We start from the raw sequence: 13,298 nt of genomic DNA on the forward strand, positions 1-13,298 counted from the left end.
TCAAATGTCAGTTTGCTGAAACTATAAAAAGTAGCTAGCAGAAAGGGGGAAAAGGGAAGTTTTCCAGCTTTGGCAGTAAAAGATTCTCATAAAATTATCCCATCAATTTGAACCAGGAAAACCCTAAAGGGGGCACTAGGAATGCTCCCTTTTCTTACACATTCAATTATATAAGTTTCAAATTTATAAGATTTTTGAAACATCGAATATGCTGTCCCAAACTCATATGATCTATTCCAACTGTCCATGCCACCTATTATTGGTTAGGAAAACATGCTTACAATCACTAAAGCCATTCAGAATGCAAGATGACTTTTAGGTTATAGTTCTTTTTCCTTATATATTGGATCTATTTTCTCTTGCCTGAGTATGTTAGCAGTATGACTACAAAGAGTGAGTTGCTCTCAACTACATATGAAGATCAACAGATGTTTAAGCACACGCAGTATGTCCTTACCTGGGATTCCCAGCTAGGACTAGAAACAAGCCTGGACTTAGAAAGTTATAAAAACCATTGGTTGGTGCTACACCCCTGGCACAAGGATAGAGCACCCTGGAAGTTTTTACCCCCTAATTGCCTTCCACTTTTGGCCAGATACCCAAAGACAAAGGAACACAAGACAATGACAGAGAACTGGATGAAGTTGTCAGGATTGAAAACTGCAAGTGGTGAGAGGGAAAAAGTGACATTACAGAGTTGTCTACTTCTACTGAGTTGCTTTTCAAATTTGTTACTAAGTAAGAAGGTAATTAGTGTTGATTATATGCAATCAGGTTTGCTTCCTGAATAGGTTCAATCCCTGCCACGAATTTGGAAAATCTCTTTGTCAGATTAGAATCTCTTCATGGAAGAATAACACTATTTTTAAGAAGATAAGAGATGAGGGAATGCTTGTCCTATTAGACAATATATTTTTAGCTTAATTTGTCACATATCTACTACCCTCTCCCTCTCCCTTCCCCCCTTCCTCCCTCCTTCCTAACACCACACACACACACACACACACACACACACACACACTCACAACACCAGGAGGCTTTTGTTTTCGTTTAAAAAAAAACTTTTTTTTCCTGTTAATAGAATTAGAAAACAAAGTCCCTGGTTTATCATATTGTATAAAATATTTCCAAAACCATTAGAAGATGTACATGTTATCATCAACTTCTTAATTCTTTCCCCGGCCCACACTCTCCACAGCCTGGCAGGTTACCATCTCTGCATGCTCCGTGCTTTAGGGCCAGTCACCTCTGACGCACAGCAAAGCCTGCAGCAACCACACAGGGCATTCCTTCAGACTATGTGTAAGAGTTAATTGCAATCCCACTCCTTGAAGTACTGCCACAATTCCCTGCTTCACTGAGGAGTCTTTGATATCAACCTTCTGCTCTTGGAAAGATTACAACTTCTGCACTTGGATTCTTCTAGTTGGGGTACACAAAAACAACAGGTACGAAAGCAGAATTGCTTTCTGTGCAGCTTGCGAGCTCCACACCTCTCAATCACCATGTTAGGTGTGCTGGAAACTGAGCAGTGTGCTTCTCTCTGAAATACGGAGTTTTACTGGTAGTTTTAAAGCAAGTTGTCAGCCCTGGCGGACCAATGCCTTACAGATTGGTTCCAAGTTACTGAGGACTTGTGATCTTCAGACAGTGACACTGTTCACCCACCACCAGTAACATCTGACCTTTGAAGCATTTATTTCCAAAAGAAAGTATCTACTTAAATTGTTTCCTTCACATTAATTTCTGTATTGCCTCTTTGAAAAAATGGAAGTCGCCCATGAGAGTCAGCCAGAAACAGAAGGTGAGTTTTCTCTGTTGCATATTACATTGGACCTGCTAACTTAGGGTCATTAGAAATATGTCAAGAGTGAGTGATTAATATAAGAAAATGTCAAAATGCCTTCCCATGTTTGAGCTATCTATACAGTTTAAATTAATTTAAATCATTTTTAATTACTTGGAAATTTTAAGGAAAAAGGTCTTTTTCTGGAACAATTCCCATTTTCAAAACATCTTTATTTCATCATTTGATTGATCAAAATGACAATGAGGTACCATCTCACACCTGTCAGAATGGCTATCATCAACAAATCAACAAATGACAAGTGCTGGTGAGGATGCGGAGAAAAAGGAACCCTCATGCACTGCTGGTGGGAATGCAGACTGGTGCAGCCAGTGTGGAAAACAGTATGGAGTTTCCTCAAAAAACTAAAAATGGAACTCCCATTTAACCCAGTAATCCCACTTCCAGGAATATATCCCAAGAAACTAGAAACACCAATCAGAAAGGATATATGCACCCCTATGTTCATAGCAGCACAATTTACAACAGCTAAGACTTGAAAACAGCCTAAATGCCCATCAGCAGATGAGCAGATTAGAAAACTATGGTACATCTACACAATGGAATACTACGCTGCAGTGAAAAGAAATGAACTCCTACCATTCACAACAGCACGGATGGACCTGGAGAGCTTTATGCTAAGTGAAATAAGTCAGAGAAAGATAACTATCACATGATCTCACTCATTTGTAGAATATAATGAACAACATAAACTGATGAAGAAAAACAGATCCAGAAACAGAGAAGCATTGATCAGACCTTCAAACCTCAGAGGGAAGGCAGGGGAGGAGTCGGGGGAAGGAAGAGAGATCAACCAAAGGACTTGTATTCATGGAGAAATAAGGACACATATGTAATACCTTAATCAATAAAGAAAAAAACACAGGAATAATCATCACAATGTCTTTATTCAAACATTAAAACTTCTAGTCCCTTTAATCAGATGACAACAAGCATATTTAGATGCAATAGAGGTCACATGGTTGCTTTGGCAATTGACTTTTAGACATGTCTCTAGCACATTAGTTCTCAGACTGGGGGAGCTGGAATATTAGACTCCCCCAAGATGTTTCTTTTTCAGTGTAGATTACCAGGCCATTTCTTAGAGCTTGTGGAATAGTGGAATTAGCCTGAAATCTATACTTCTAACCAGTAACCAGGTAATAAATACCTATGGAATATTAAAGTCTAAGGGTTAGCTTAAGAAGCATTTTATGGCCAAAAAAAGTGAGACCTGTTTATATTTTAAAAAATTAAGAAGTGGAAGCAAAGTGACATTCAGCTGGGATTTTTCCAGATAAATGCATAGGCAATAAAAACCTACTAAAATACACTTTTAAAGTGCCAACATTGTGCCAGTTTTATTTGGTGTGCCAGTTCTATTTGATATGCCTGTTAAATTTATATTGAAAATAAAAAGTAGCACAAACAGGCAAAATGAAGCAAGATACATCCTTGCATCCTTATGTTCAAAGTTAGTGATTAGTGATTGATTTTTTTTTTCTTAAGACCACACAGCAAGTTAGTGACAAAGCTAGAGTGAGCCTGGCAATATCAATATTCTTTGGGATTTTTATAGCTCTTTTCATCTTCAAAGTACTTAACGAAATTCTCTAATTAGGCTCACATGTTCTGAGCCGTACTCTCTAATCGTAAGGCAGCATACCTGGTCTTCATTCCTTAGCTCTGAGCAACACGCTATTCTTAATCATTACTAAATTAAAGAAAAAAAGTGTTTGCAATATTTTCAACTTAATTAATGACAAATATGAACATTTCTTTAAATACAAGTCTAATTGCCTGGGCCCTAATCTATATTAGAAAAGTTTATCCATTATTTATTCAAAGCAAAGATAAATGTTCCTTGTAAAATTACTATAATTAAATGCAATGGTTACAATAGTTGTATTTCTGACCAACCTAAACTATCATTCAAAATAATTTCGTTTTATTTCCTTAAAAAATATTTTAGTTTTAACATATCTCTACTATTTTAAAACTCACTTTTTAGCTAGCTGTGCTTTTTAAATAAACTTTTAGGTACATGTAAGATAGGTTAGCCTTTAATATGAGAACTAACCATGGCAATTGAGATATCTGGATTTTTTTCTGTCTCTAACTAGTTGCTTGACTTTAAACAATTCACTTATTGTTCCTGGGTCTTGGGTTCCTCCTTTCTAAATTAAAGAGTCTCCTTCCAGCTCTGTGACCCTGAAAGTAATTGTGTGCATCTCAGCACATCTTGTATGCATGGCGCTTGACTCTCTAAAAGCCCCTCTAGTACCTTCTGTCATCATCAGGTATATGCAGAGCTTGAGTATCAGAATTAGCTCCCTGGTCATCAGGCATTTCATCCCTCCGCCATGGCCAGTTAAATAGCAATAGAACAGGTTAAAAATATAAGCAACTGAACATTAAGTCTTTTCTAAAGCATCTCTTTGTTTTGAACCAGTGTTGTATGGAGAGAGACTATGGTGTCACCTAACTAATGTCCATTGAGTACTTGGAAGACTTGTTTCTGTCATCCTTTCCCACCCTCCTTCTCTACACAGGCCTTCTTCAAAATTAGAGTTTCTTCCTCTTGTTAGCCTGGTTATGAAAATAAATTGCCTTGTTAAGTTTTATCAAACTCCAACCTTTTTGTGAAGGGGATGTTGTATCCTATTCTCAGAGCATGTGCTGAGATGGGAAGAAGGTGAAAGCTTGCATTGGGGAAGTGTAGGTGTTAGGGAAAGGGACATGATTTCTACTAAACTTGAAGAAAGAATGAGACTGTGAATGAAGAGAATGAAAAATGAGAAAAACAAAATTTGCATGTCATCATTTAGGGAGGGGAAATTCCTGCCTGCCTACATGATACTAACAAATAGTATAGTCTAGCCATGGAGACCTGTGATTGTAAATAGAACTCCCTGCATTTGCAAACTCTTTTTTATATATATTTTATTGATATTTTACAGAGAGGAAGGGAGAGGGATAGAGAGCTAGAAACATCGATGAGAGAGAAACATCGATCAGCTGCCTCCTGCACACCTCCCACTGGGGATGTGCCCGCAACCAAGGTACATGCCCTTGACCGGAATCGAACCCAGGACCCTTCAGTCCAGAGGACGACGCTCTATCCACTGAGCCAAACCAGTTTCGGCGCATTTGCAAACTCTTGTGGGCATATTCCTTTCAGGCCTAGATTTTTACTGAAAAAAAGTATATTTTAGATAGAGTTAGGTGATAGATGATAGATAGATAGATAGATAGATAGATAGATAGATAGATAGATAGAGGGAGAGAGAGAGAGAGAGAGAGAGAGAGAGAGAGAGAGAGAGAGAGAGATAAAGATATTCCAACAAGTCAAGGTTCTCCAACTTTATGACTTGAGTGTGTGTGTGTGTGTGTGTGTGTGTGTGTGTGTGTGTGTGTGTACTGGTGAGGTGAAACACAGAGGGGAAAGCAGAATATGAACTCCTAGAAAAATCTCACTTTTAAACAAACATGTTAATGAGGAGAAAGAAGAGAAAAGAACTGAATGTTCCTCTTAATAGATGACTGTGGTTTGACCTGTAGCATAACATAATATCTAAAGAGATAATCATCTTTGTTGTTGGTGCTGTGAATTCTCCCTTTGATATCAAACCTAGTTCCTCAGGTATCTCAGTTTGGAGATGGTCCAAACAAATACTGGTAATAACCTCAGAAACAAAATAGGAATCCAAAATATTACCATTCAAGTTTTACTCATAGTGGAATCTTTTGAAAGGGAAAAATCACCGCAATGGGTTCATGTGTTAGCTGAGGAAAGTGTTTCACTTTTCGTTCAGGAGAGTGTTCCATTAGGATCAGTACTGGTACTTTGGCCAAACACTTCTCCAAGCACATCTATATTCATGGACCCCAGCCTGTGAGCAGTGATGATTTTAAGGCAATCATATTTTGCGAATCAAGATATCAGATGCCCATTTGAATGTAACTTTAAGATAGAGAGATAATATAATTTTAGTATAAGTATGTCCCATGCAATATTTTGGGCATACTTACAGTAAAAAATATTACTTGTTTCTGAAATTCAAATTTTACTCAGTGTCTTGATTTTGATCTGGAAACTTTAAATTGTTTTCAGTAGAAATATGAATCATTTTAGCCTAATTTCAGTGATGGATTGAATTGAAATATGGCAAGAAATTTTGTCTCTATGACACCTTTTCACATCATCTTGTTACCAAAAAGAACAGGCAGCCAACAAATTCCTATAGGTTTGCAAATAAAATATGGAGTGTGTGAACATGACCTGTGACCCAGTTTCATCATTATAAATAATTATTTCTTAATAAGGAGATGGTGCTTGTAAATTTTAGAAAAGTTGCATAATTCCCATAATATCAGGTTTAAATTCAGGTTTAAATGAGTAAAATTGAATGATTTAGTGCTGATTTGATTAATCACTACCCGAGTGTTGATGAAATTGACTCATTAAATTTCAGTACAACAGCTTCAATCTTCTAACTTCTAAGCAAAATCTAGAAATAAGGGGGCGCGGGGTGAGGATAGAAAAACAATAGTGCATAAATCATCCTTTCAGTGTCAGAAGAGTTGCCATCAGTGGGAATAGCTCACTTCTCACTTGTCTCCTCTGGTGCTTAAGCAAGACTACCTGTGTCCGAATAATCGCCTCCTCAGGTTGACCTCAGCACCTGCTGTTTCCAGCCCTTCTCTTTCTCCCGACAGTTATAAAAAGAGACTTTGTCACATCCTTACCTTGTGTGTTCCTTAACCTCTACAAATGCTGAACTCAGCCTCTTCTCCTCTCCCAGAATTCCCTGATAATCCTCTAGTTCTTTGTATTTTATTTTTCTATCCTTTCTACAAATTTTGACGCTCACTTTTTTGGTTTCCTGACACAACTTCCTCCTTACTTTATTGTACATTATTTATTGTTTGTTCTCAAGTCCTTTTGTTGCCTTGTCTTCCACTGTTAGCCTTAAATTTGTGTTTCCTAATGTTTCCTTCTTAGCCCTACCTCATAATAATGTGCACTTTATCCCTGGCTGATTTCAATTTTTCTTATGGCACCAACTACCAGGTGTATTTTAGGACAGAAACTATAAATTCAGGCTGGGTGGACAGCTCAGCTGAGCTACATCCCAGCTGAGTCCTGTATGGAAAAATCACTAAATCTTCACCTCAAAAACAAAAATTATATCGTCAATATCCTTCAGCCACAGACCACTGGAAACAACACTTCAGTTTGTTGCAGCAACAACATAGACTACGGGGAACAAAAGAATATCTGAGCAGGAGGATGTTAGGAATAACCTAATATTGGATTTGGGCTTTGTTGGGTGATTGAGGGAGAGTTTAAGGAAGAATGGATATGGTCTAGATCAGGTGTTGTGGAAAATAAACTAATAAACAAATAAATTTAAAGAGCCAAATATTTGTCATTCAATTTAACTTGCATAGAATCACATGGCATGTGTTTTTTTGAATTGTTGTGTAACTCAACACTAGAGTGGTTAGAGGAGTGGTGAAGGCCATAATTCTCATAGGCGTGCTTTGGAGAAAACTAGAGAAAAAGATGGAAGAACTGACAAAATTGTTAGTGTTTCACATAAATGTTATAAAGTACAAATGGATCTGTAACATTTATCTGACTTTGTCTGAACAATCCATCATAGTAATTTCTCTTTCAAGAGTTCCAGTGTCTTCCTGTTCTTGTCTTTCTGGCAGTATCTTACTACTTTTGCTTCCTTGTTTTCCCCTAAAATAAAAAAGCACAACAGAGCCCAGGCATCAACCCATGCCTTTATGGTCAATTAATGTTTGACAAAGGAGGCAAAAACATACAGCGGGGTAAAGACAGTCTGTTCAATAAATGGTGTTGGGAAAGTTGGACAGATATGTGTAAAAAAACGAAACTAGACTACCTTCTTACACCACACATAAGAATAAACTCAAAATGGGTTAAAGACAAATAATAGACTCAAAACAATAAAAATTGTAGAAGAAAACATAGGCAGTAAAATCGTGGACATTTCTCAAGGCAATATTTTTTCTGATATATCTCCTCAGGCAAGGGAAAGTAAAAATAAATAAATAAATAAATGAATAAATAAATAAATAAATAAACAAACAAACAAACAAATGGTACTACAAACTGAAAGTTTTTGCATAGCAAAGGAAACCATCAACAAAATGAAAAGACAGCCCACTTAATGGGAGAACATATTTGATGATACACTTGATAAGGGGTTAATATTCAAAATTTATAAAGAACTTATAAAACTCAACACTAAAAAACAAACAATCCAATTAAAAATGGACAAAGGACCTGAATAGACACTTCTCCAAAGAGGGCATACAAATGGCCAATAGACATATGAAAAGATGTTCAATGTCACTAAACATCAGAGAAATGAAAATTAAAACCACAATGAGATATCACCGCACACCTGTCAGAATAGCTGTCATCAATAAATCAACAAACAAGTGTTGGCAAATCAACAAGAGGAGAAAAGGGAACCCTCATGCACTTGGTAGGAATGCAGATTGGTACAGCCACTATGGAAAGCAGTATGGAGTTAACTATCCTATCTAATAAAAGAGTAATATGCAAATTAACCATCACCCCGCTACACCCACAAGCCACACCCACAAGCCATGCCCACCAGCCAATCAGGAGCGAATATGCAAATAAACCCACCCAAGATGGCTACGGCCACAGAGAGCAGGAGGGAGGCTTGGGTTTCCCTGGCAATGGAGGAAGCCAAGCTTTCCACCTGACCTTGTGGGCCTAGGCCTCCACTCAAGGCCACAAAGTTTCAATGATAGAAGATACATAAACCCAAACAGAAATGGCGGCAGCCACGGAGCTGGAAAGAGCAGGAGGCTAGGGTTGCCCCCGGTGATGGAGGAAGCCAAGCTTTCCACACACCCTGGCCGGCCCAGTCCTTGCTTAAGGCTACAAAGTTTCAATTATAGAAGAAACATAAGTCCCAATAGAAATGGCTGCCGCCATGGAGCAAGCAGAAGGCTTGGCTCCACTCCAGGCTACAAAGTTTCAGTTGTAGAAGATAAATAAACTCCAGATACCAGGGCCTCCACTTGGGTCAAGAGGGGGCGTGGCCGGCCTGCAAACCACCACAAGCCCAGGCCACCCCACGCCCCAAGGAAACCCCCACCCTGATCTGGGAAACCCTTCAGGGCAAACCAGCTGGCCCCCACCTGTGCACCAGGCCTCTATCCTATCTAATAAAAGAGTAATATGCAGATTGACCATCACTCCAACACACAAGATGGCTGCCCCCATGTGGTCAAAGATCCTGCCCCCATGTGGACACAAGATGGCCACCACAAGATGGCCAGCAGGCGAGAGCAGTTGGGAAGGACCAGGCCTGCAAGGGAGGGCAGTTGGGGGTGATCGAGCCTGCAGGAGAGGGCAGTTAGGGGTGACCAAGCTGGCAGAGAAGGGAAGTTGGGGGCGACCAGGCCTGCAGGGAAAGGCAGTTGGGAGGGACCCAGGCCTGCAGGGGAGAGCAGTTGGGGAGGACCAGGCCTGCAGGGGAGGGCAGTTAGGGGCAAACAGGCTGGCAGGGGAGTGGTTAGGGGGTTATCAGGCTGTCAGGCAGAAGTGGTTAGGGGCAATCAGGAAAGCAGGCAGGCGAGCAGTTGGGAGCCAGCAGTCCTGGATTGTGAGAGGGATGTCCGACTGCCCATTTAGGCCCGATCCCACCGTGGGATCGGGCCTAAACGGGTAGTCGGACATCCCTCGAGGGGTCCCAGATTGGAGAGGGTGCAGGCTGGGCTGAGGGACACCACCATCCCCCGTGCACGAATTTCATGCACCCGTCCTCTAGTCCTATATAATAAAGAGGTAGTACGCAAATTGACCCTCACACCCTCGCACAAGATGGCCACCCCCATGTGGTCGAAGATGGCAGCCCCCATGTGGTCAAAGATGGCCACCACAAGATGGCCGGCAACTAGGCTGGCAGGGGAGGGCAGTTAGGGGTGACCAGGCAGGCAGGGAAGGGCAGTTAGGGGTGACCGGGCAGGCAGGGGAGGGCAGTTGGGAGGACCAGGCCTGCAGGGCAGGGCAGTTGGGAGGACCAGGCTGGCAGGGGAGGGCAGTTTGGGGCAACCAGGCCTGCAGGTGATGGCAGTTGGGGGCAATTGGGCCAGCAGGGGAGGACAGTTGGGGGTGACCAGGCTGGCAAGGGGGGGAAGTTAGGGGTGACCAGGCCATCAGGGGAGGACAGTTAGGGGCGACCAGGCTGGCAAGGGAGGGCAGTTAGGGGTGACCGGGCCAGCAGGGAAGGGCAGTTAGGGGCAATCAGGCCAGCAGGGAAGCAGTTAGGCATCAATCAGGCTGACAGGGAGTGGTTAGGGGGTGATCAGGCAGGCAGGTAGGCGAGCGGTTGGGAGCCAGCAGTCCCAGATTGTGAGAGGGATGTCCGACTGCCGGTTTATGCCCAAACCCACTGGGGGGTTTCAGATTGGAAAGGGTGCAGGCTGGGCTGAAGGCCCCCCCCCCAGTGCACTGGACCTCTAGTAAAAAATTAAAATTAAAATAAATAATAAATACAAATAAAAATTAAATAAAATTTTTAAAAATTAAAAACAGAACTACCTTACGACCCACTGATTTCACTTCTTGGAATATATCAAAGAAACCTGAAACACTAATCTGAAAGAATATATGCACCCTTATGTTCATTGCAGTGTTATTTATAACTAGAGGCCTGGTGCACAAAATTTGTACATGGAGGGGGGGTTCCTCAACCTGGCTTGCACCCTCTCCAATCTGGGACCCCTCGGGGATGTCCCTGTGGGATCGGGCCTAAACTGGCAATTGGACATTCCTCTCACAATCCGGGACTGCTGGCTCCTAATGGCTCGCCTGCCTGCCTGCCTGATTGCCCTAACCTCTCTGCCTGCCTGTCTGATCACCTCTAACCCCTCTGCCTGTCAGCCTGATCGCCCCTACCTTGCCCCCCTGCCAGCCTGATCACCCCTACCTTGCCCCCCTGCCAGCATGATCGCCCCTACCTTGCCCCCTGCTGGCCTGATTGCCCCTAACTGCCTCTGCCTTGCCCCCAGTCTGGCCTCCCTCTGTGGGAGGCGACCTGGTGGGTCAGGGGAAGGCACCATCCCCATTACCCCTCTGTTGCTGCCACTGCTGGCCTGAGCTTCAGCCCTTTGCAGCCATCCACAGCTGCTTGAGCCTTGGCCCTCGCAGCTGCTGCGGCTTTGTCTGGAAGGACATCCGGAAGATGTCCACGCTAATTAGCATATTACCCTTTTATTAGTATAGATTTGGGGACCATTACAACCACACAGAACTCAAAGAAAACACATGGCCCTGGCCAGTTTGGCTTAATGGAGAGAGCATCGGCCTGTGGACTGAAGGGCCCCAGGTTTGATACTGGTCAGGGGCACATGCCTGTGTTGTGGGCTCGATCTCCAATAGGGGGCTGCGGGAGGCAGCTGATCAGTGATTCTTATCATTGATGTTTCCATCTCTCTCCCTCTCCCTTTCTCTCTGAAATCAATAAAAAAAAAAAAAAAAAGAAAACACATGATCTTCACTTTGGGCTTTGTCATTTTACAATATCCTTTTTGAAGTATTTTAACTTCCCTCAACTTTCCTTTACCCACCCTTAAAATGCAATCTATTTTGGGGAAGATGATCAAGAAAGTGATTCTAGTGGGTAGAAGTTTTTTTTTTTGGAGGGGATGGGGTCCTGAAAATATTTAAAGATTGAGCATGGTGATGATTGTAGCACTCTGAATTTACTTTAAAAACCAGTTCATTGTACACTTTAGGTGACATGTACAGTGTATGAATTATATCTCAACAAAGCTGTTCTTTTATTTCTTTTTAAATCAATACCAGTCTTATAATTAATTGCAGATGTTTTCAGAGGCCCCCCAGGATTTGATTACTGCGTCCCAAACCATAGCTGTGACTCCCAGTTGCCTCCAGTCCTGGTGGATCTGGATGGTGTGGTTTGCAAAGGAGAAGGTGGCAAGAGGCTTGTGGAATTTCTGCAACCCCATTCCCGCCGTCTCCTCATAGGGCACCAGGGCCATTTCCACTGTGCCAGCTCTCTGCTTCCTTTAACCTGTCGGGCAAAAGAATCCTGCATGCTCTGGCCAGAAAGTGCATTCTCTCTTGGGTGGCCCAAATGCTTTTTTTTAAGGTCGTTTTATGGATTCAAAAGAATAAACAGAGATGTGTAAAGCTTTTGTCGAATTCCTTTACATGGTTCTTCCAGTCTCATGGGAAGTGAGCTGTGGCTCTGAATTCATCCCAAAGGGTGTCTTTGGGCAAAAGCACCCAGAACAGCACAACTCTTGCAGGATGCCCTACACACTTTGTTGTCAGGACTCAGGGGGACTTGAGGGTGAGGGAGGTGGTGGTGCCAGCACAGGACCTGGGAGAAGGTAGCACTTTCTACACTGCCCAGGCCCACGTGGACTGCAGCTGCACCTGCTGAGGTGGGCAGGGTGTTTCTGCTGTTTTGTTTTGGTCTGGCCTCCACCCCATCAGCCACAGACCTGTGCCTGCACTGAGACTAAGAATGCTTTGATGGTCCTACTGGCAGTTAGACACTGGTGGCTTCTGAGTTGCTTGCAGGGAGAGTGCAGCCCTAGGTCCAGAACAGACTCAGGCATCCTTAGCTAGGAGGTGTCCCAGGGCTAGGGGCAGCTGGTGGTTTGAAGGCCAGCCATGCCCCTGATTGTGGAGGGGGTCTCCTCAGGGGCACTGGCCAGCCTGGGCTAGGGGCCACCTGTGGTTTGAAGGCCAGCCATGCCCCCAATTGTGGCGGGGGTCCCCTCATGGTGACCGTTCGTTCTGATCCCTCAGCTCCCTAGCCCGCTGTTCGGTCGTCCATCTGGTCATTTTATTCGTTATGGCCCCTGGCTTTTTATATATTAGGAATAGGGGCCCGGTGCACAAAATTCGTACACTGAGCCCAGCCTGCCCACTCTCACATACTGGGAGCCCTCAAGGGATGTCCTACTGACAGCTTAGGCCCACTCCACTGCGGGAGGCGACCAGGCTGATCAGGGGAAGGCGCCAGCCCCATCACCCCGCTGCTGCAGCCACTGCCAGCCACCACAGCCGCCAAGGTATTTTCATCAACACGGACTCCAGTCCCTTCACCATGAAAAAAATGACAACTTTCTTTAGGCATTTTTATGATATCTTTCATAGGATATGCTATTTCTTTCTTTCTTTTTTTTTTTTTCTTTATCCTCACCTTAGGATATGTTTCCATTGATTTTTAGAGAGTGTGGAAGAGAGAGGGAGAGACAGAGAGAAACATCAATGTGAGAGGGACACTTTGATTGGTTGCCTCCTGCATGAGCCCTGGCCCTGGCCAGGGAGGAGCCTGTAACCTAGGGATTCTTATTACCCAAGTTACCAAGAACACTGCAAGTGGCAGCGTTCAGG

This window comes from Plecotus auritus (genome assembly GCF_963455305.1).
Source record: "Plecotus auritus genome assembly, chromosome: 1".
Taxonomy (NCBI): domain Eukaryota; kingdom Metazoa; phylum Chordata; class Mammalia; order Chiroptera; family Vespertilionidae; genus Plecotus; species Plecotus auritus.